A 23,149-nucleotide genomic window follows, 5' to 3' on the forward strand; every position below is an offset into this window, starting at 1 on the left:
AGAATACAAGAAATCGATCGTATTAATATAGAAAAAAATCTTTCTGTGGTTGACAATGGGTTAACGACTCTGTCGTCCAGGATATATTCTTTGGACAGCATAGTATTTTCTGCCATAGACTTCATGGAACAGGATTTGGTCATGCTGCAACATGGTCAGTCGCAATTACGTTCTATTATGCTATTAGGCTGGACGTTACAAAACCTACGTTCAGGCTATATGCCTTGGAGTTTAATCAACACTACGTCACTGTTTTCAGAATTCAATCTCACTGATAAACAGATAAAACAGGCACAGAGGGGAGCAGACTATACAATGCTGAGCATTGAAAAACTGGAAAGATTGCCATTTACTGTCGCTGAAAAGCCAGCCACAGAATGGATTATACATGGAACAATCACTCTGCCTGTTACAATTTTCCATTTTCAATATTGCCTAAAACACATACCAGCAGGCACATATGAAAGGTTGGTTGAAGAATACATCAAGACATCCTGGGAATTACCGTACACACACAGATGTTGGAGTGGGGGAAGAGAGGGGTTTCTTAGTGGTAAAAATTGTGAAAACGCACTAAGTGGTTCTCTCCTTTGTTAGGGTATTAACTTACACGGGGCCTGCGATGGTTCCTCTAACAACTTATCCTGCCACCTGCAAGGTTCTCTGACTGCTGTGATTGTTCCACTTTTTTGGACAAATTTCATATGGAAGATACATTATGTTGAACGATCACAGCTGCTGTGGCATGGTGCAAAGTTTACCTTATCTAGTAACTGTATCAGCCAGGGTCAATTGCTGTATGCAAGTATTGTTTCCAAAAACCAAGACAGACCGTGAGTCACCGTTATGCCCTTCACTGAACATCTCTTCTATACGAATTGATACTTTAAGCAGAATGAGAGCCATTCTTTTAGAGAAAACTGTGCCACTGACTTCAGCCAAAGAAACCTATGATCTGCAAGTCGCAAGGACTTCTGCAGAGACACATGCCATCTTAACTACAAATTGCCCTATACATTTCTCGGAAATGTAAGTCGTAACTTAACATGTCTGATACGAGTGGCATTGTACATGTATTTAAGACAGTATTTTCTAGACTGTTAGCACCTTTTGAAGCAGCCCTAGGAATATTTCCAAACTTTGTGCACTTTGTGTTTGGCAGATTGCATCTAATTTTGGGACTCGCTGCAGAGATACTATTTTTGCTACTACTGCTGCGATATGCCAAGTCAATCCACAAGCGACACCCAGTTCACCATGGAGACAACTCTACTGGCGATGAAGTTTCGTGAGCACATCGTCCAAATTCTGGGACTACTCTTCTAAGAGAATTAAATACCACATGGTTTCTGTCATTCAGACCAATTCGGCAAGATTGCATCTTACCTGTTCTGAGCTTCCTGCTATGCGCAGAAGAATGCGTGCTAGACATATGTCTGACACTCCCATCAGTCATGCCAACGGATGTTGATACTTTGCTTGAACTGGTAACGGCCCATGCACTGTGTTGTCCCCAGCGGCTACCAATTCTGATGACGGCATTCATTGAGATCTAAAAGACGCAAAATGCTGACGGTGAGGTATGAGAGGAAACAGGCACACAGGTATCATCCACTACGAACATTGCTAATAAGACTAATGCTGACAGAGATACTTCACATTTATGTGCGGTTGGTCTTCTTAATGAGGTAATCCAACTCTCACCTACTATGGTAGACAAATTCTTTACAGACTTATAAGATTTGATGTTTTCTCCAAACAGTAACACTGACTTTTGATTTGGCACACAGTGTTCTGAGAGAATCTGAATTCGACCTTTATTTTTTCAAAACAAAGTTCTAACTTTGGAATTCTTTATTTCTATGATCTTTAATTTTCCCAAATTTGTATTCTTCATTTTTTGGCACAAAGTAATCTGCTTAAAGTAGAACTATTCATAGAGAACTAGAATTCTTTGAAAAACTTCCAGAGACAATATTTGACTCTGTCCTCATACCAACAGTTATATGTAATATGACTTGAAATGGTTTCGGCACCTTTTTATTCTGTATTTACAAGCCATTTAATAAATTTATTTTCGAGGTTCATTCAGACAGCATTTACAAATGTCAACTTTATGCTTACAATGAAACATTGCTTTGAATGCGTACAGCACCAATGCGCTTTTGTGTGCAACCAGTATCATTGCATTTTTATGTGTTTTGGATGGATTTTAACACATCATGCTTAGATATGTTTAACGTGTTTAGAACTTAGTAATGTCGGACATAAGAAAGTGGAGTGGGTGTTGATTGGCGTTTTAGATTCCAAATGGATTTTCCCGATTCATGCCCTTATATAGGTACAATTCACGTTGCCCTTATGTAGGCATACACATCAAGCCCTTATTTAGGTATAGCCCTTGCAACCTATATGCAGGCATGGCTACTTCCATCCATTCACCAAACGTCACAACGATTTCTTGGAAAACCAGCTTAAGCTGTTAGGGACTTCCCCTTGCTTGAATATTGATTTCTCCAAGAACTCAGTTAGTTTTACAATGAACATCTATTCCTTAGGGGTTCATTCATGACGTTCATATGCCCGACTTTACATCAAACATGGCATTCCTAAACACCTTCAATGTATACATATACCTTCACTTGCTATGGCAAAGCACGGTGGTTCGGAGCAGTTTAACAACCTACTTGCCAGACGCAGCTCGCTACAGCAAGTGCCGAAGGAAGCCGACTCTCCAGCTGACGCACTGATCAGGAAGCTACCCTCCTCTGCTGAGAAATCCAGCTGCAGTGTTTTTGACTCCCCTTGTGGGGTGTTGGGAAAACGAGCCCCTAGACACAAATACCAGACCTCCTTTATTCTAAGGTATGGAGCTGATTAGAACCTAGGGAAACCTTTGGTAGATTCTTGGCAAAAACTAAACCTATGCTAAAGACCATACTTACTTCTTCCCTCGTACTAGACCTAGGTTAGGTACATTGGGGTAGGCATATTTTAGAAGCACCAGTTGAGTATTTTAGCCTATGTAATTTATGTATGTATTTTTATATGGCTTAGAAACCATACAATGCTATTACAGTATTATTTTATAATACTATTCTTGCTGTACGCATTATACTTTGTATTCTGTCTAACGATTGTAGCAGTTCACCTGTCTTGCATGAGAATGAAGACTGTTCAATAAACCTTTTATTGAAAACGCCTGTCTCATTATTTCTCTGCAAACTGCAGAAGGAAGCCGACTCTCCAGCTGACACACTGATCAGGAAGCTACCCTCCTCTGCTGAGAAATCCAGCTCCAGTGTTTTTGACTCCCCTTGTGGGGTGTTGGGAAAACGAGCCCCTAGACACAGATACCATACCTCCTTTATTCTAAGGTATGGAGCTGATTAGAACCTAGGGAAACCTTTGGTAGATTCTTGGCAAAAACTAAACTTATGCTAAAGACCATACTTACTTCTTCCCTCGTACTAGACCTAGGTTAGGTACATTGGGTTAGGCATATTTTAGAAGCACCAGTTGAGTATTTTAGCCTATGTAATTTATGTATGTATTTTTATATGACTTAGAAACCATACAATGCTATTACAGTATTATTTTATAATACTATTCTCGCTGTACGCATTATACTTTGCATTCTGTCTAACGATTGTAGCAGTTCACCTGTCTTGCATGAGAATTAAGACTGTTCAATAAACCTTTTATTGAAAACGCCTGTCTCATTATTTGTCTGCAAACTCTGTAGAAACGAAGCATGCACGATTGACTGAGTGAAATACTTATCTATTGTTTCCACGACTCAGAAGATAGTTATTCCAGTACTAGGGAAACAAAGTTGTCATGTTTATGCAGTTGTCAGAAACAAATCCCTTCTTGTGAATTTGAGAAAGGTTCTAGTGACCTCCGAGCTAGCTGACACTCACAATTAAGTTTAATATTTTCAATAGAGACCTAGTGACCGAAGTCCTACGTCAAATCTATAGGATATATTATTCCAATGCGCAGAGCCTATTGGGAATATAGGAACTACACTACACTAGATTATACAAGATCAGGTAATTTTATCTTTCTTTAGATACAGGGAGACTACGTGATTTCCCCAAATCTAACTACAGAGTGGCAGAATAAAGATCACTCAGCAATCATAAACTCCAAGATAGGTAGTGAGTTAGTTTATTAGTCAATAAAAACAGAACATATAAATAGATTATATCTAGAATGAGTATCGGATATGTACGAACATTCTTTCTCATTTGGAGAGCAACCATTAATGCGCAATTTGCTGGGCGTGCAGTAGACACATTTCTCATTAAAGTGCAAATGTCCAAATGAAACAACTGGCAAAGCCTGTGCAATGTGCAGATTTGCTCAGAAGATGCTGATATTTATCCAAGGGAACAGATGGCAATAGTATAAAAACTGGTACTTAGCTTTACGGGATAGGAAACAGCTAAAGTTTATAGTCGCTAGCAACCCACTGTAGTATAAATACATATCTGCGATGGTCAAATTTGAGCTTAAAGTGCAAGTAGCCAAAGTACAGATAAAATGATGTAGAGTTGGTACTTAAGTCAATAAGAGCTTTTTTCGACTGCTGTTATAATAATCATAAAAGCACAAGAATAAAAACAAAATTGCATATTTTTAGAACTGCGGGTCTCTAGTTGGCAGAGATAGGTACCACTGTCCAAATAGGGACCCTTGCTTCTAGTCAGGGTAAGGAGGTTTCACTCTTAAGATAACCCCTGCTTACCCCCTTGGTAGCTTGACACGAGCAGTCAGCTTATCAAAGACAATGTGCTAAGTATTTGTAACAACACTCACAGTGACACAGTGAAAACACCACAAACGGACTCCACAACTGTTTAGAAAAATAAAGGTATTTAATCTAAACTACATAAGAACAAAACAACACAAATTCAACATACACAGTTCAAGAATATGGTTTCAAATGAGTTCTTAAGGTTGCGTTAAAATAATCCACAGTTGCGTCACATTTTAGCCAACAGTACCTTTAGATGCGACAAAAGTTCCAAGTGAAAGCTGTAGCGTTGAAAAGCAAGTGATGAGTCACTCATGAGACTCTGGGGAGGTGATGCAACAACCCCACTGGACGCAGCGGGCGTGTTGCGGTGACTCCGGTCTGTATGAGGGAGGGATGCGATACCTTGCGTGGATTCCGGTGCACAGATTTCAGTGGAAGCAGCTCTCAAAAGGTACTATGTGACGATCTTCGGGGTGGCGACGATCTCCGGTGTGGTGACACTGCCCGGCTCATCGTCGATCTTCTACTCTTGCGGCCCCTCGATGCGATGGCTCTGCCGTAACTCTAGCAGCGACGTGATGCGGTCCACAAGAAAGCGGAGCGGCGATCTCACCCAGTGACGACAGGCTCTGCGACGATACTCGCAGCAATGGTAATCTTCCCGCACCGGACTACTGCATCCCACAAATGAAGGATGCGATGACTCTGGCAGCGGCAACAGGCGCTGCGATGATCTCAGCCTTCGTAGCAGTGGGAATTTCCTCGCACTCACGGGGATGCGCTCCACAAGCAAGCGATGCCTTAAAACTTGCAGAAAGTCTTTAAAATCTTGGTTTCCAGCTTCCCAACACATATACAACTTCCATCAGCACCACAACTGGCCCAAACACTCTAGGAAGGTCAGAACTCTCTCAGCAGAGTTCAAGGAAGCTGGGGGTGAAGTCCTTTTGTTCCTGGGACTTCTTAACAGGGAACCAGTTCTTCTTCAGGCCCTTGGAGATCCTTCAAGCATGGGGAAACAGCACAAAGCAAAGTCATTCTCCTCTCATTTGCAGCAAAGCAACTGCAGGTCAGTCCAGCAAAGCAACAGCAGGACAGTCTTCCTTCTTTAGTCTTCCAGCTTTCTCCTTGGCAGAGGTTCCTTCTTTTTTCCAGGATGATCTAATTTTTTGTAGTCAGGGGTCCTGTACTAATACCCCTAAAAGTCTTTGTTCTCTTTGTGCAGGAGGGCTCTCAGCCTGGTTTGAACCAGTTCTGGGTGTTCCTTGAGCACTTTGTTTTCCTGGCCTCTCCTTCCCTTTCAGAGAGAGGGGCAGGGTCATCAGCTGCCCAGCAGCAGGTGGAGCCAGCATTGTGGAAGGCAGGCACAGCTCTATTCAGGCCCTGGTGGTACCCCCTCCCATCACTCTAGATGCAAATGGAACTATTCAGCCCAGGGATGGCCCACTCAGCCTCTGGGAGCCACCCAGGCTCTGCCAGTCACAAACCAGACAGTCAATTCACAAGCAGGCCAAGGCACACAGAAAGGTCAGAAAAGAGAACACCAACTTTCTAAAAGTGCTGTTCTCAAACACAGGATTTAAAATCCACCTTTCCTAAAAGATGTGTTATTAAATTCTGAGTTCAGGGATACTAGACTTTTATGTCCTCTCTTGCTCCTATGAGAAGATATGCAGGTAGCCACTGTAGCCAGCATTCCACATGATAGCCTAAGGGCAAGATAGCCTCACAATAGTGAAAAAAATGGCTGTAATTCACTACCAGAGCATGCCACCTGCACTAGTACATGCTCTACCTTTCACATACACTGCATCCTGCCCAGGGGGGTACATTGGGCCTTCTATAGGGGTGACCAATGTGTACAGAATGGGAAGGGTTAAGCTTGGTCAGTGGGGACACTGACCAGGAGGACATGGCAATTCACAGTCTGCACACATGCACTGTGGTGGCAGGCCTGAGACACCATTTTAGGGCTACTCATGTGGGCGGCACAATCAATGTTGCAGGCCCACTAGTAGCATTTGGATCACCAGCCCTGGCACACTCAATGCACTTTACTAGGGATGTCATGATGATACAAACATGCCAATCATGGATAACCAATCACAATAACAATTTACACAGGGAGCACTTGCACTTTGACAGTGATCAGCAGTGGCAAAGTACCCAAAGCATCTAAACCAGCAAAATCGAAATCCAGCATAGCGTCAAAAATACAGGGAGGCAGAGGCAAAAAGAATGGGGAAACCATGCCAAAGATGCCAGGTCTAACACGTGTCCCCTCCAGCTGAAAGTGGAGAGAAATGCCCACCCTCTTGGGAGTTCTCTTCACTAAGGCAGAAGAATCTGGACATACCATCAGTGTTAGCGTGTTCTGTTCCAGGGCGGTGTTCCACCGTGAAGTCCTTTCCCTGTAGCTAGATGGACCACCTCAACAGTTTTGGGTTCTCACCCCTCATCTGCATTAACCATCTGAGGGGCCTGTGGTATGTCTGAACCCGGAAGTGAGTTCCAAACAAAGTAGGGCTTCCCTTTCAATTGAAATCCACCTTTGTTCCCTGGGTAGTACCCTCCTACTAATGGAAGCTACAGGTTGGTCCCAGCCCTCGTCGTTTATCTGTGAGAGTGCTGCTCCCACACCATGCTCTGAAGCATCTGTCTGCACTACAAACTCACTAGAGAAGTCAGGTGCCTTGAGCACCGGTGCTGTACACATGGCAGTTTTCAGGGCATTTAAAGCAGTTTGACAGGCTTCGGTCCACTTCACTCTCCAGGGCTGCTTCCTTGAAGTCAGCTCCGTCAAGGGGGCAACAATGGTGCCATATCCCTTGACAAACCTTCGGTAATACCCGGTGAGACCTAAAAAGCCTCTCACCTCTGTCTGGGTCTTGGGGGGCTCCCAAGCCAGAATGGTATCAATCTTCGTCTGCAGGGGCACCACCTGGCAGCTCCCCACCTGGTGTCCCAAATACACCACAGATCCCTGCCCTATCTGGCACTTGCTGGCCTTGATAGTGAGGCCTGCCATTTGTAGAGCATTCAACACTTCACAGAGGTGTTGCAAGTGTTCCTACAGCGTGGAGCTGAACACAGCAATGTCATCCAGGTATGCGGGACTGAATTTCTCCAGCCCAGTCAGTACCTGGTTGACCAGTCTCTGGAATGTGACAGGGGCGTTCTTCAACCCAAAGGGCATGACTTGGAACTGGAAGTGCCCTCTGGCGTTGAGAACGCAGACCTCTCTTTGGCCCCCTCAGTTAAGGCAATCTGCCAGTACCCAGAAATTAAATCAAAAGTACTGAGGTACTGGGCTGCTCCCAACCAATCCACGAGCTCATCAGCTCTGGGGATGGGGTGTGCGTCAGTCTTGGTGACCGCATTTAGCCCATGGTAGTCCACACAAAAGCGGAGTTCTGGAGTGGCACCGGGAACCGTAGCTTTTGGCACTAAGACCACTGGGCTAGCCCAGGGGCAGCTGGAGGGCTCAATTACCCCTAGCACCAGCATCTTGGAAACCTCTTCCTTGATGCTGGGCCTGACCTTGTCAGCTACACTGTAAAATTTCTGTTTCACAGGCATACTATCTCCAGTGTCCACATCATTGACGCACCAATTGGTGACAACTGGGGTCAGGGAGAACAGGCAGGAAAACTGACTCAACGACTAGCGACAGTCCCTCCGCTAATCTGGGGTCAGGGTGGGCGAGAGGACCACACCGTCCACTGACCCATCTTGCCCCTTGGCTGCCAGGAGGTCAGTAAGAGGGTCACTTTCCTCTTCCATTCCAGCATCTGTAGCCAGGAGCATTGTCACTTCAGACCTCTCAAAGTGGGGTTTGAGGCGGTTCACATGCAAGTCTCTCAGGGGCTGCCTGGGAGTCTTCAAGTTAACCAGGTAGGTTACTTCTAAGCATGGGCGAATGTAGCGAATTCGCGATCCGCGAATTTGCGGATTTGTGAATTCGCGATCCGCAAAATGCGCAAATTTGTGCGAATTTGGCATTTTTTGCGTGTTCGCAGGGTTTTTGCGTGTTCGCAGCGTTTTTTGCGTGTTTGCGAGGTTTTTTGCGTGTTCGCGGGGCTTTTTTGCGTCTTCGCGAGCCGCTTGCATAGCGAAGTTACCCATGCAGTCGTTTATGGGAGAGGGAGAGAGAGATAGATAGATAGATAGATAGATAGATAGATAGATAGATAGATAGATAGATAGATAGATAGATAGATAGATAGAGAGAGAAAGAGAGGGAAAGATAAAGGGAGAACGAGAGAAAGAAAGAGAGGCCGGATCTCTGAAGGGCCAGATTCCTGAGTTGCCCCTACAGAACATACAGCTTTTTATTTTTAGCAAAATGCATATGAAAATTGTGCTGTAAAAGTCTCTTTTAGTTTAACCCCTCCTGACAATTCAAAATGGGTTTATTTGCCATCCTCTCCCTTCTTCCTGTTTTTTATATCTGTAAGTGCTTCCTGATGAGGTTTAATTCCTTGGACAGGTGCCTCATTGCCTACTTGTAACTATTCTCTGACCCTGCTTCAAGGGTCAGAACAGGGTCAGAGAATAGTTGCAAGTAGGCAACGAGGCGCCAGGAAGCAATTAGCAGCAGGTGTCCAAGTTGAAGTTAATTTGTTTGTAACCCTTTTGTAAAAGGTTACAAAGAAATTAGGTTCAACTTTTGCACCTGCTGCTGTAACCCTTTCTTGGCTGAAAATTCGTCCCCACTGATTCGCGGATTTTACCGCGATTTCGCGAGATTCGTGGATCGCGAAATCGCGGAAAATCCGAAAATTCGCCCGCGAAACGGATTTTACGCCCACCCTTAGTTACTTCGCTCATGCGCTCCACCACCTCATATGGCCCAGTCCACTTGTCTTGGAGCTCACAAGGCTCCACCGGCGCCATCACCCACACTTTCGTCTCAGGTTGAAATTCGACCAGAGTGGTATTCTGGTCGTACCATCTTTTCATTTCTTCCTGGCTAGCTTCTGGCTTCTCCTGTGCGAGCTTCCTGAAGCGTTGTGTCTGGTTGCAGAAGGCCAGCACATAGCGGAACACATCGGGGGGGTTTCCCACTGGATTTCTCCCACCCCTCCTTCACCAGTGTGAGAGGTCCTCTAACAGGGTGGCCATACAGAAGTTCAAAGGGACTGAACCCTAAGGACTTCTGAGGCACCTCCCTTATTTATTTATTATGCAACTTATAACGCGCAGACTAAACCCGAAGGTATCAAGGCGCCTGTAGGCAAACAACAGGCATGGTAGAAAGACATCCCACTTCAGCCTCATGGGCTCCGCTAAGCCCATAATCATACCTTTGAGGGTGTGGTTGGACCGTCCAACCAAACCATTTCCTTGAGGGTGGTAAGGAGTGGTGAACTTATAAGTTACCCTGCACTCCTCCCACAGAGACTTCATGTACCTAGAGATGAAGTTGGTCCCCGGTCAGAGACCACCTCTCTGGGGAACCCCACATGGGAAAAGATCCCCATCAATGCACGGCCCACCACGGGGGCTGTGATTATCCTGAGAGGGTCATTTTCCGGGTACTGGGTGGAATGGTCCACCAAGACCAGGTTGAACCTGTTGCCTAAGGCTGTCTTGGGGTCCAGGGGCCCCACGATGTTGATGCCCACCCGCTCAAAAGGGGTGCACATCACATAAAATGGTTGGAGGGTTGCCTTGCACTTCCCTATGCTCTTGCTACTGGCCTGACATGTTTGGCAAGATCTACAAAAGGTACCAACGTGCTTCTTCTTCTGGGGCTTGAAGAAGTGGATGACAAGCCTTTGGAAGGTCTTGTCTTGCCCCAGATGTCCTGCGAGAGGCAGGTCATGAGCCAGACCCATTAGGAAGTTCCTGAAGCGCTCGGGTACCACCAGCACACAGGCTGCACAGGGCTCAGTGGACTTAGGCTAACTATACAACAACTCATCCTCCCAGTAAATGAGAGGATCCTTGGACTCTCCACTTGCTGCCTCGTCTGCAGCCTGTTGGCGAACACCAATGGGGGAAGGGCACTCCTTCTGCGCCCTGCAGAATTCCTCCCCCGGAGGGGCCACCTTCTTGCTGCCAATGGGTCAGCTCAGGTAGGTCCCTCAGTTCGGCCACTTGCTCCCCGGTAGTCTCCAGGGATCCCCTCAGGTTCTGCCCCTTCCTGGGCTGTGGAAACAGCTGGGGCAGGTTTCTCACGCCCCCTGCCTATTCCTCTCCTGGCAGGTTCCTGGGCCACTGTTTCAGACTCCAGTTCTGCTGAATCACCCATACTGGCTGCCATAGAACGAGTGGTCACGCCGATCCACGTAGGAAAACCCAACATCTCCAGATGAGTATGGTGTTCCACATCCTTCCATGAGGAACTCTCCAGGTCATTACCTATCAGACAGTCTACAGGCAAGGCTACACTTACAACAACTTTCAAGAGACAAGAGACTCCCTCCACTCAAGGGAACATGCGCCACTTTGTAGAGGCGCACTGAGCTGTCAGCTGCAACTAATGGGCGGAGTACATTGGGAATGACTGGCTCTTCAGACACTCACTGACACCTCAAGGATGTCACGCTGGCTCCTGTGTCTCTCAGAGCCTCTACCTCCCTCCCATTGATGGTCACCTTCTGCCCGTATTTCTTAGTGTTCAGCGGCAGAGAGGTATCCGGGACCATCTCTTGGTCTCCTAGAGAGACAAGAGTCATGACTGCTAATCCATCCTCCCCACTGGAAATCAAATCCCCTCCCAAAGCTACACTTGCTAAGACGGGGGCTGGAGCACCAGTGGGTGCTGGAGATTTCTTAGGGCACCTATTGATAACATGTCCCACTTCATTGCAGTGATAGCAGGTAATGGGACCTCTGTTATCCCTTCTGACCCTAGGGGGACATGGCAGTTTGAGATTGGCGGGTTGGAACTCCTTTTCCTGGGAACTATTTTGGGGCCCTTAAGATAACTCCTTTTGGTTACCCTTGTCCCCCCACTCTTCTGCTGGGGACCCTGCCCACCTTTGGCTGTGGTACCCACAATTCCTCTGTGGACCCTGGTACTGGTCCAGCGGTCCACCTCCTTAGCAAGCTCAATGGGGTCTGTTAGCTTGCTGTCTAAAAGATGCTGGCACAGCTCTGGAACACAAAGACCACTCAAGTGCTCCCAACTAATTAAATGCAACAGCCCCTTATAATCAGTTACTTTGCTTCCCTTCATCCAACCTTCCAGTGCACGCAAGTACAAATTCATATACTCCATCCAAGTCTCAGACTCTTTCTTCTTAAAGTTTCTAAACTGCAGTCTGTACTGCTCTGGAGTAAGTGCATACCTGAAACATAGGGTCTCCTTCATATTAGGGTAGGTCATGGTACCCACTAACTCTAAGGGCACCAGAGCACTCCTCCCAGAAGCCTCAATATGTTTCCATAGGCCCGTCCCCCAAATGCTGTTCAGGCACACCATTCATTCTCAATGCAATTTCATGAGAAGTAAACCAGGCATAAATATCCTCACTCCTATTATAATTCTGTACCAAATCCTTAGGAATATATACTTTACCCCCTGGCACTGGCTGTGCGCTGCCAGCATTTGAACTGGGATCCACCTGCTTGGCCTTGATATCCAGTTCCCTCATGCTCAACTCATGAGCCAAAAGCAATTTCATTTCTTCCAGGGCACGGGCATTTTTGCTCTCCTCTGTCAACCTTTCTACTTCCAATTGCTTCATTTTCATTCTCATGACTTCCAAGTCATAGTCTCGTACTCTCTGATTCTCTTCTAGCTCTTCTGGGGTAGGACCCCTGCTGGAGTGGTGACTGCCAGCCCTTGAGCCTGGATTGACCACCGGCAATTCATGGGGTTGAAACCCCTCCCTTCCATTTGCATCATTTCCTTCTTGGGCTTCCCACCAGGCCTTCAAGATTCTCTACAACTCATCCTTCCTGTAGTTGCTCTTTATGGGGCACTCAAACTTGTGCCAGAATTGCAGAAGCTCTGTAACTCTGTAGGAATACAAATCCTCAATGACAAACTCCAATTCTGCCTCCTCCACACTGGGTGCCATTCCATTCACAAACATGATGCTTTTAAGAGTTACTCAAAAATAGAACCATCAAAAAAAATTAAACCATACTATGCGGTGGCGTAGTGGTCTGTACTCACTAGTGATGTACACCAGTCACTGTGGGTCTAGTACAAATACAAGTTTAAGATCCGACTGCTGCCACGAATGTTAGAACTGAGGGTCTCTAGTTGGCAGAGATAGGTACCACTGTCCAAATAGGGACCCTTGCTTCCAGTCAGGATAAGGAGGAACCACTCTTTGGATAACCCCCTGCTCACCCCCTTGGTAGCTTGGCATGAGCAGTCAGGCTTATCAAAGGCAATGTGCTAAGTATTTGTACCAACACTCACAGTAAGACAGTGAAAAAAACACAAACTGACTCCACAACTGTGTAGAAAAATAAAGGTATTTTATCTTAACTACACAAGACCAAAACGGCAAAAATCCAACATACACAGTTCAAGAATATATTTCCAATGAGTTCTTAAGGTTGCGTTAGAATAATCAACAGTTTATCCAACAGTACCTTTAGATGCGACAAAAGTTCCAAGTGAAAGCTGTAGCAATGAAAATCAAGCAATGCGTCACTCCTGAGACCCTGGGGGGGCGATGCGACAACCCCACTGGATGCAGCGGGCGTGTTTGGGTGACTCCGCTTTGTATGGGGAGGGATGCGATACCTTGCGTGGATTCTGGTGCACAGATTTCAGTGGAAGAGGCTCGCAAAAGGTACGATGCGACGATCTTTGGGAGGGGCGACTGTGAGAAGTTAGTCTGGCAAATGATGTCCACTATTCTAGTGGGCAGCTTGCACCAGTCTAAACGACCCTTATTGATGGTGGTTGTAAAGTAAACATTATAGACAAGCTATCCTAGTGGTAGCATGGACCAGCAGTCTTAGGCTAAACTCCGAAGAGCATGTAAAGCTGTTTGTTTTACCATATATAATCGCTTGAATACCAAATGAAAGGACACGACACAAGGTATATATCAAATATATATGTACTTATTTCTAACACAACCCCTCTGCACTCTTTATGAGGTCAGAGATCGAAGTACATCACAAGTTACTTAAATAGCATACGATATGTTGCACAAATGCAGTTTTGCCCTAGGGGCCTCACAAACCATATACTAAGTAAGTTGTATAAGAACCACTTCAGAAATAGTGAATAGGCCTAGGGCCTAAGGAATTGCTGGGGCTACACTAGACAACCAAAGGTTAGGAAGTAGGAGAACCACGGGAGATGCGTGCAGTGTCTAAACACAGTCGCGAGTTACCATTGACTTATAATGGGTACGTAAAAGTTACAAAGTTATAGATTTAGGGCACTTCCGGGTGGACTACAACAAAACCACATTAGAATAGGACACTTGTATAGTCAATACCCACGGGAGCACCGGAGTACTCGAGTTAATTCACCCAGGGAAGCCGGGTGCATAGGTGTCTTTTGGTGTCGGATTTCGTCGATGTTTTCTATGGAGATCTGCGAAGAAGTGCTGCAGGCGACCATAGGAAAAGTGTCCGGGTGGATCCAAGGGTGGATCGAGGAACTGAAGAACCTGAAAGCAGAGGGGACAGAGTCTGGGTCACTAGCCAGTGACCAGTAAGGAACCAGGAAGGAACCAGGCGATGCTGAGGAGATTTCAGGTGAAGAGGTGAAGCTTGTCTCTGCAGCCACGAGGATCAGGAGGAGTCGACAACAACCAGGAGCTGGATTTGAGCTGTCCCATTAGGATATAGTTGTCTGCAGCATCAGTATCCGGATTAGACCCAAAAAGCCTTGGCAAATGCAATCTACGCAGAAAGTGAAGATTGGCTTCGAGTCAGACCAGCAAGGTCTGGGGAGCTTTTCCTTTGGAAGGAAGCTGGAGCAAGCCTGGAGCAACCAGGCCAGTAGTGTAAATTCAAAAAGAATTCTTTAGAGGGCTAACTAGCCAGCGGGCTAGCAACTGGGAAGACCCATCGAGCTAAAATGCAGGAGCAGGCCCCACACGGCACTCATGGAGTGTGGAGGGCTGAGCTGTGGTGAAAATGGCGCTTGGGTCTAGGGCTCCTAATACCCCAATGCACAACTGCGAGGGTACCTCTGGAGTCAAGAAGTTAGCAAAATGTAGGAACTCCAGGGTGTCCGGTCCTACATCTCATGTGTCCGCCACGGGTCTCAGCTTTGCTGTGGATGTGGATCGGAGTCAGATAAGTCTGGAAGTCCAGTTCCTGACTCACCGAGTCTTCGGGTTCTGGCCAGAGTGTCGACAAATCAAATGGCAAGTTATTGGTGGTGCCTGTTTGCACAGGATGGTCACTCTATGACCACAAGGGAGATGTCTTCAGTCTTCTAGTTGAAAAAGAACGTCGAAGTTCCAAGAGTTCTGTATCAAAGTTTCTTTCCAGGATAATTTGAAGTCTGTGGCCACAACTCCTATCTTTATACTGGTTTTAGGGGCTGGATACCTGCTAGGTACCTCCTATGGGTGGACCTGGGAAGGGGGTGGTTATAACCCTTTCCCTTTGTCCAGTTTAATGCCAGAGCGGGCTGGAGTGCCCCAGCAACTGGTTTGAACCGGGCTATGCATGGAGCACATTGTGTGCCCCAGGCAGTGTTTGGAAAAGCATCTTTCCATTCAACCCACCCTGCCCCAATACACTAAAGGCTGTCTGGGGAGGTGTTAGCACCTCCCTCGACAGGAAACCTATTGTCCAGGCCTCCCTTACCGGAGTTTCCCCCCAGCAGCAGAAGGTCAGACTTGTATCTGTCGCAGCAGCATCCATTTTGTGATGCTGAGGCTCTGTTTAACTTTAACCGGGTAAAGCAGTAACTGCATGTCTTTTTCCTCTAGAAGGGTGGAATGCTACACCCGCTGCTAGAACTGGCTGGAAGGTAGTATTCCAAAGTGTTTGACACCTTACACAACATGTTTTGAGAAAGCCAAACCAAAGTTAGCATTAACCGCAAGGATTATAATGCACTTAAGAGTATATAGTACGGCTATATCATAGAACAGCTATAAGGAGATGGTTCCGAAAGCTGCAGAGCGGTCAGCTCATGCTAGGGCACCCGCTCACATAAAACCAAGCACTCTGCCTCCAGGATTGTTAAGGCCTGCCATAGGAGTGACTTATAGGTTACTATGTTTCTATATATAAGGTAGATATAGATATACTATATCTAAGTAAGGGGTGATTACACCACCTTACCCAAGCTGAGTGATCAGCCTGTGGTGTCAGTTTAGGTGGCCAGCCAGGGGTGGCATAATACATGCTGCAGCCCCTGGTAGGCCTTGGATGCACCTATGCCTTTGGTACCTATGGTACACTAAACAGGGGCTCACAAAGGTGACCCAATATCCAATCTGGTATCTACCTAAAGTACATGGTATCAATTTAGATAGAGAACACCTGGGCTGTGGGTCTGATAAGCATGCCCAGAGCCACACTAAAGTCGAAAAAACAGAGAATCACAGCAAAAAGTGGGGGTGACCATAGGAAGCAGACCCTACTCTCCTCCAGCGACGATCTCCGGTGCGGCGACGATGCGCGGCTCAGCGTCGGTCTTCTACTCTCGCGGCCCCTCGATGTAATGGCTCTGCGACAACTCTCACAGCAACGTGATGCGGTCCGCAAGCAAGCAGTGCGATGATCTCACCCAGTGACGACAGGCTCTGCGACGATACTCGCAGCGATGCTAATCTTCCCAAACAGGACTGATGCATCCCGCAAACTAAGGATGCGATGACTCTGGCAGCGGCAACAGGCGCTGCGACAATCTCGGCCTTCGTAGTGGCAGGAATTTCCTCGCACTTATGGGGATGCGACCGCAAGCGAGCGATGCGCTAAAACGTGCTGAAAGTCTTTAAAATCTTGGTTTCCAGCTTCCCAACACAGGTACAACTTCCAGAGGCACCACAACTGGCTCAAGCACACTAGGAAGGACAGAACTCTAGTATCAGCAGAGTTCAGGGAAGCAGGGGGTGAAGTCCTTTTGTTCCTGGGACTTCTTAACAGGGAGCCAGGTGTTCTTCAGGCCCTTGGAGATTCATTCAAGCAAGGGGACACAGCACAAAGCAAAGCCCTTCCCCTATCCTTGGCAGCAAAGCAACTGCAGGTCAGTCCAGCAAAGCAACAGCAGGACAGTATTTCTTCTTGAGTCTTCCAGCTTTCTCCTTGGCAGAGTTTCCTTCTTGATTCCAGGATGATCTAATGTTCAGTAGTCAGGGGTCCTGCACTTATACCCCTAAAGGTCTTTATTCCCTGTGTGCAGGAGGGCTCTAAGCCCGGTCTGAACCAGTTCTGGGTGTTCCTTGAGCACTTTGTTTTCCTGACCTCTCCTTTCCTTTCAGAGAAAGGGTCAGGGTCATCAGCCTCCCAGCAGGAGGTAGATCCAGCATTTTGGAAGGCAGGCACAGCCCTATTCAGACCCAGGTGCTACCCCCTCCCACCACTCTAGATGCAATGAAGCTATTCAGGCCAGGGATGGCCCACTCAGCCTCTTGGAGCCACCAAGCCCCTGCCACTCACAAACCAGACAGTCAATTCACAAACAGGCTAAGGCACAGAAAAAGGTCAGACAAGAGAACAGCAAATTTCTTATAGTGTTGTTCTCAAACACAGGTTTTAAAGACCAGCTTTCCAAAAAGATGTGTTATTAAAGGGAGACTAGACTTTTATGCCCTATCTTGCACCTATGGGAAGGTATGCAGGTAGCCTCTGTAGCCAGCATTCCCCATGATAGCCTATGGGCAGGATAACCTTACAAAAGTGAAAAAAACGAAAATGGCTGTAATTCACTACCAGAGCATGTCACCTGCATTAGTACATGCTCTACCTTTCACATATGTTATGTTATGTTAGACGTTCTTATATAGCGCTCAAATCACCCTGGGGCATCTCGGCGCTACTCGAGCGCTACTTGTGCTAGAAAAACAGCCAAGAAGGCAGCTAGAAGGAGCGAGCCATTAGTACAGAAATGCCTTTAGATGTTTCCTGAAAATTCGGTAAGATGGAATGTCTCTCAGAGGTTTAGGCAGGCTATTCCAGTATTTAGGAGCCAGGTATGAAAAAGCCATGCCCCCGACCGTTTAAGTCTGATACGAGGTATATGAAGCAACTGCCGAGAACTGGACCTCAATGGATGACCCGGGATATGTTTTTCCAATTTCCTTTGTAGATACTTCGGACCCTGACCCTGTAGAGCGTTAAATGTCAAGCAGCAGACCTTAAAAAAAGATCTTTGTTTCATGGGTAACCAATGTAGGTTTCTCAACAACGGCAAAGATGAAGAGCTGCCTACTTCGGGACGTAGGTCCTCTAGGCGAGTTATTCTAGCATAGACTGTGTCTTCACCTAATACACTGTATTTCTTGATACATTAATGATGGTATACTGTTTTAATTCCTGTTTTTGTTTTTCTTTTCATTGGCCTTGCCTAATATCCCTAGGTAAAGGCATATTTCTTTCTCTCCTCTCTTTTCTTTATTTAGTATGTATTGTGTTCAGTCTACTTCTTGGATCGCCGAACATTCGTCCCTACACTCCCTGGTCTAAAACATTTTTAGGGGCTGTCTGACCTTCCTCCCACTATTCATGTGAGCCCTTCTGATCTTCAGGCTCTTGCAGTCCTTGTAGACGCCAAGACTCTCTGACATTTAGAAGTAGTATGAGTGCTTTGTGCCTTTTTGCTAAGCCTACTCTGATACGGTTCTTTACTCTTTGTTTCTGTACATTACCATACAGATTTTTCTGAAAGTCCCTCGTGTATCCGATACTGACCATTTCATTTCATAAAGCTGTTCGTCTATTATTCCTTCATTCCAGCTTTCTGGGGATTTTACTGCCTGGTATGTAAATATGTATATATCTCAAATTGTCCTTCACGTTTATGAGCTCAGGTTCTCCGACTTTTTAACCCTATGGATTATTCGGAGATTTCGAATTGTTAGTTTTGAACACATGATTTATGTGTTATTTGTGTTTTTCTTTGATGCTTACACTGTTGTACATACAATTTTTAGGCTTCTCTATTATCTAACTCTCTCTCTATTGTAAGTATGTTATTTATTGTATGGTTTACAGCTTGACTATATTTTGTTTTACTCCATGCTTGACCAGTTTCCCCCCCCCCCTTTTTAAGGTTTTTTATTGGATGTAGACTTTACTGATTATACTTTTTTGCCCACAGATATGCTTTTGCTTGCCCACATATTTTGAACGGGAATTTACCTGACAGACCTGGATACTTGGAACTCTGTGCCCTTCCTAATTACTGTGATGAATTGCGCCCTGATGAAGGAATTCCCTATTGTGGCACTATTCCGAAATGCGCTTTGGCGCTTTTTCTGTCTGGTTGATGAGAGTTTCTAGTTGGTTGAGTCAATATGAATTTATGGGTTTGTGAGCAAGTATGTGATTGGTAGAATGAGTGAGTGATGTATGTGCCTCTTTTTATTGTTCTTCCTGTTCCTGGGCTGATGTTGCATGAATTATATGTAGCCCTCATTCAATGAATTATGTATTTTTGTATTTTGCACATCTGACAGAGATTTTTCTATAAATATAAATGACAATAAAATAATTTCAATATAATTAGCTGTCCTGTGGGCATTCTATATTCTTGGAACTGTTTAGTTCTTTACATTATTAGGAACTGCCTTTTCATGTTGTTCTAATTATATACTGCCCTGGTGGGTTGTTCCCCTTTATTCTTTTAAGGTTTAGGGTCCCTCTTATGTTCTTTATAATATTATTAGAGTTTCTAAACTGCAGTCTGTACTGCTCTGGAGTAAGTGCATACCTGAAACATAGGGTCTCCTTCATATTAGGGTAGGTCATGGTACCCACTAACTCTAAGGGTGCCAGAGCACTCCTCCCAGAAGCCTCAATATGTTTCCACAGGCCTGCCCCCCAATGCTGTTCAGGCACACCATTCATTCTCAATGCAATTTCATGAGAAGTAAACCAGGCATAAATATCTTCACTCCTATTATAATTCTGTACCAAATCCTTGGGAATATATACGTTACCCCCTGGCACTGGCTGTGCACTGCCACCATTTGAACTAGGATCCACCTGGTTGGCCTTGATATCCAGTTCCCTCATGCTCAACTCATCAGCCAAAAGCAATTTCTTTTCTTCCAGGGCACGGGCATTTTTGCTCTCCTCTGTTACCCTTTCTACTTCCAATTGCTTCATTTTCATTCTCATGACTTCCAAGTCATAGTCTTGTACTCTCTGATTCTCTTCTAACTCTTCTGGGGTAGGACCCCTGCTGGAGTGGTGACTGCCAGCCCTTGAGCCTGGATTGACCACTGGCAATTCATGGGGTTGAAACCCCTCCCTTCCATTTGCAGCATTTCCTTCTTGGGCTTCCCACCAGGCCTTCAAGATTCTATACAACTCATCCTTCCTGTAGTTGCTCTTTATGGGGCACTCAAACTTGTGCCAGAACTGCAGAAGCTTTGTAACTCTGTAGGAATACAAATCCTCAATAACAAACTCCAATTCTGCCTCCTCCACACAGGGTGCCTTTCCATTCACAAACATGATGCTTTTAAGAGTTACTCAAAAATAGAACCAGCAACAAAAATTCAGCCGTACTATGCGGGGGCGTAGTGGTCTCTACTCACTAGTGATGTACACCAGTCACTGTGGGTCTAATACAAATACAAGTTTAAGATCCGACTGCTGCCACCAATGTTAGAACTAAGGGTCTCTAGTTGGCAGAGATAGGTACCACTGTCCAAATAAAGACCCTTGCTTTCAGTCAGGATAAGGAGGAAACACTCTTTGGATACCCCCTGCTCACCCCCTTGGTAGCTTGGCATGAGCAGTCAGGCTTATCAAAGGCAATGTGCTAAGTATTTGTACCAACACTCACAGTAAGACAGTGAAAAAACCACAAACTGACTCCACAACTGTGTAGAAAAATAAAGGTATTTTATCTTAACTACACAAGACCAAAACGACAAAAATCCAACATACACAGTTCAAGAATATGGTTTCAAATGAGTTCTTAAGGTTGCGTTAAAATAATCAACAGTTTAGCCAACAGTACCTTTAGATGCGACAAAAGTTTCAAGTGAAAGCTGTAGCATTGAAAATCAAGCGATGCGTCACTCCTGAGACCCTGGGGGGGCGATGCGACAACCCCACTGGATGCAGCGGGCGTGTTGGGTGACTCCGCTCTGTATGGGGAGGGATGCGATACCTTGCGTGGATTCCGGTGCACAGATTTCGGTGGATGCGGCTCGCAAAAGGTACAATGCCACGATCTTTGGGGTGGCGACTGTGAGAAGTTAGTCTGGCAAATGATGTCCACTATTCTAGTGGGGAGCTTGCACCAGTCTAAACGACCCTTATTTGTGGTGGTTGTAAAGTCAACCTTATAGACAAGCTATCCTAGTGGTAGCATGGACCAACAGTCTTAGGCTAAGCTCCAAAGAGCATGTGAAGCTGTTTGTTTTACCAATTATAATCCCTTGAATACCAAATGAAAGTACACCACACAAGGTATATATCAAATATATATGTATTTATTTCTAACACAATCCCTCTGCACTCTTTATGAGGTCAGAGATCGAAGTACATTACAAGTTACTTAAATAGCATACGATACGTCGCACAAATACAGTTTTGCCCTATGGGCATCACAAACCATATACTAAGTAAGTGGTATAAGAACCACTCCAGAAATAGTGAATAGGCCTAGGGCCTAGGGAATTGCAGGGGCTACACTAGACAACCAAAATTTAGGAAGTAGGAGACCCACGGGAGAAGCGTGCAGTGTCTAAACACAGTCGCGAGTTACCATTAACTTATAATGGGTACGTAAAAGTTACAAAGTTATAGATTTAGGGCACTTCCGGATGGACTACGACAAAACCACATTAGACTAGGACACTTGGATAGTCAATACCCACGGGAGCACCGGAGTACTCGAGTTAATTCACCCAGGGAAGCCGGGTGCATAGGTGTCTTTTGGTGTCGGATTTCGTCGATGTTTTCTATGGAGATCTGCGAAGAAGTGCTGCAGGCGACCATAGGAAAAGTGTCCGGGTGGATCCAAGGGTGGATCGAGGAACTGAAGAACCTGAAAGCAGAGGGGACAGAGTCTGGGTCACTAGCCAGTGACCAGTAAGGAACCAGGCGATGTCGAGGAGATTTCAGCTGAAGAGTTGAAGCTTGTCTCTGCAGCCACGAGGACCAGGAGGAGTCGACAACAACCAGGAGCTGGATTTGAGCTGTCCGATAAATGATATAGTTGACTGCAGCATCGGTATCCGGATTAGACCCAAAAGCCTTGGCAAATGCAATCCACGCAGGAAATGAAGATTGGCTTCGAGTCAGACCAGCAAGGTCTGGGGAGCTTTTCCTTTGGAAGGAAGCTGGAGCAAGCCTGGAGCAACCAGGCCAGTAGTGTAAATTCAAAAAGAAGTCTTTAGAGGGCTACCTAGCCAGCGGGCTAGCTACTGGGAAGATGCATTGAGCTGAAATGCAGGAGCAGGCCCCACACGGCACTCATGGAGTGTGGAGGCCTGAGCATTGGTGCAAATGGCGCTCGGGTCTAGGGCTCCTCATACCCCAATGCACAACTGCGAGGTTACCTCGGGAGTCAAGCAGTTAGCAAAATGCAGGAAGTCCAGGGTGTCCGGTCCCACATCTCTTGTGTCCGCCACGGGTCTCAGCTTTGCTGTGGATGTGGATCGGAGTCAGATAAGTCTGGAAGTCCAATTCCTGAATCACTGAGTCTTCGGGTTCTGGCCGGAGTGTCGACAAAGCAAATGGGCAAGTTACTGGTGGTGCCTGTTTGCACAGGGTGGTCACTCTTTGACCACAAGGGAGATGTCTTCAGTCTTCTAGTCGAAATAGAATGTCAAAGGTCCAAGAGTCCTGTATCAAAGTTTCTTTCCAGGATAATCTACAGTCTGTGGACACAGCTGCTATCTTTATACTGATTTTAAGGGCTGGATTACCTGCTAGGTACCTCCTATGGATGGACCTGGGAAGGGGGTGGTTACACCCCTTTCCCTTTGTCCAGTTTAATGCAGAGCGGGCTGGAGTGCCCCAGCAACTGGTTTGAACCGGGCTGTGCATGGAGCACCTTGTGTGCCCCAGGCAGTGTTTGGAAAAGCATCTTTCCATTCAACCCACCCTGCCCCAATACACTACAGGCTGTCTGGGGAGGTGTTAGCACCTCCCTCGACAGGAAACCTATTTATTTATTTATTTATGGAATTTGTTGAGCGTGAACAATTGCCCAATGCCGTCTCGGCGCTATGGATGAGGCAGAAAGAAAGGAAAAAGGGATTTATTTATTGATCAAAGAACCTATTGTCCAGACCTCCCTTGCCAGAG

This window comes from Lissotriton vulgaris, chromosome 3_1 (genome assembly GCF_964263255.1).
Source record: "Lissotriton vulgaris chromosome 3_1, aLisVul1.2, whole genome shotgun sequence".
Lineage (NCBI taxonomy): Eukaryota > Metazoa > Chordata > Amphibia > Caudata > Salamandridae > Lissotriton > Lissotriton vulgaris.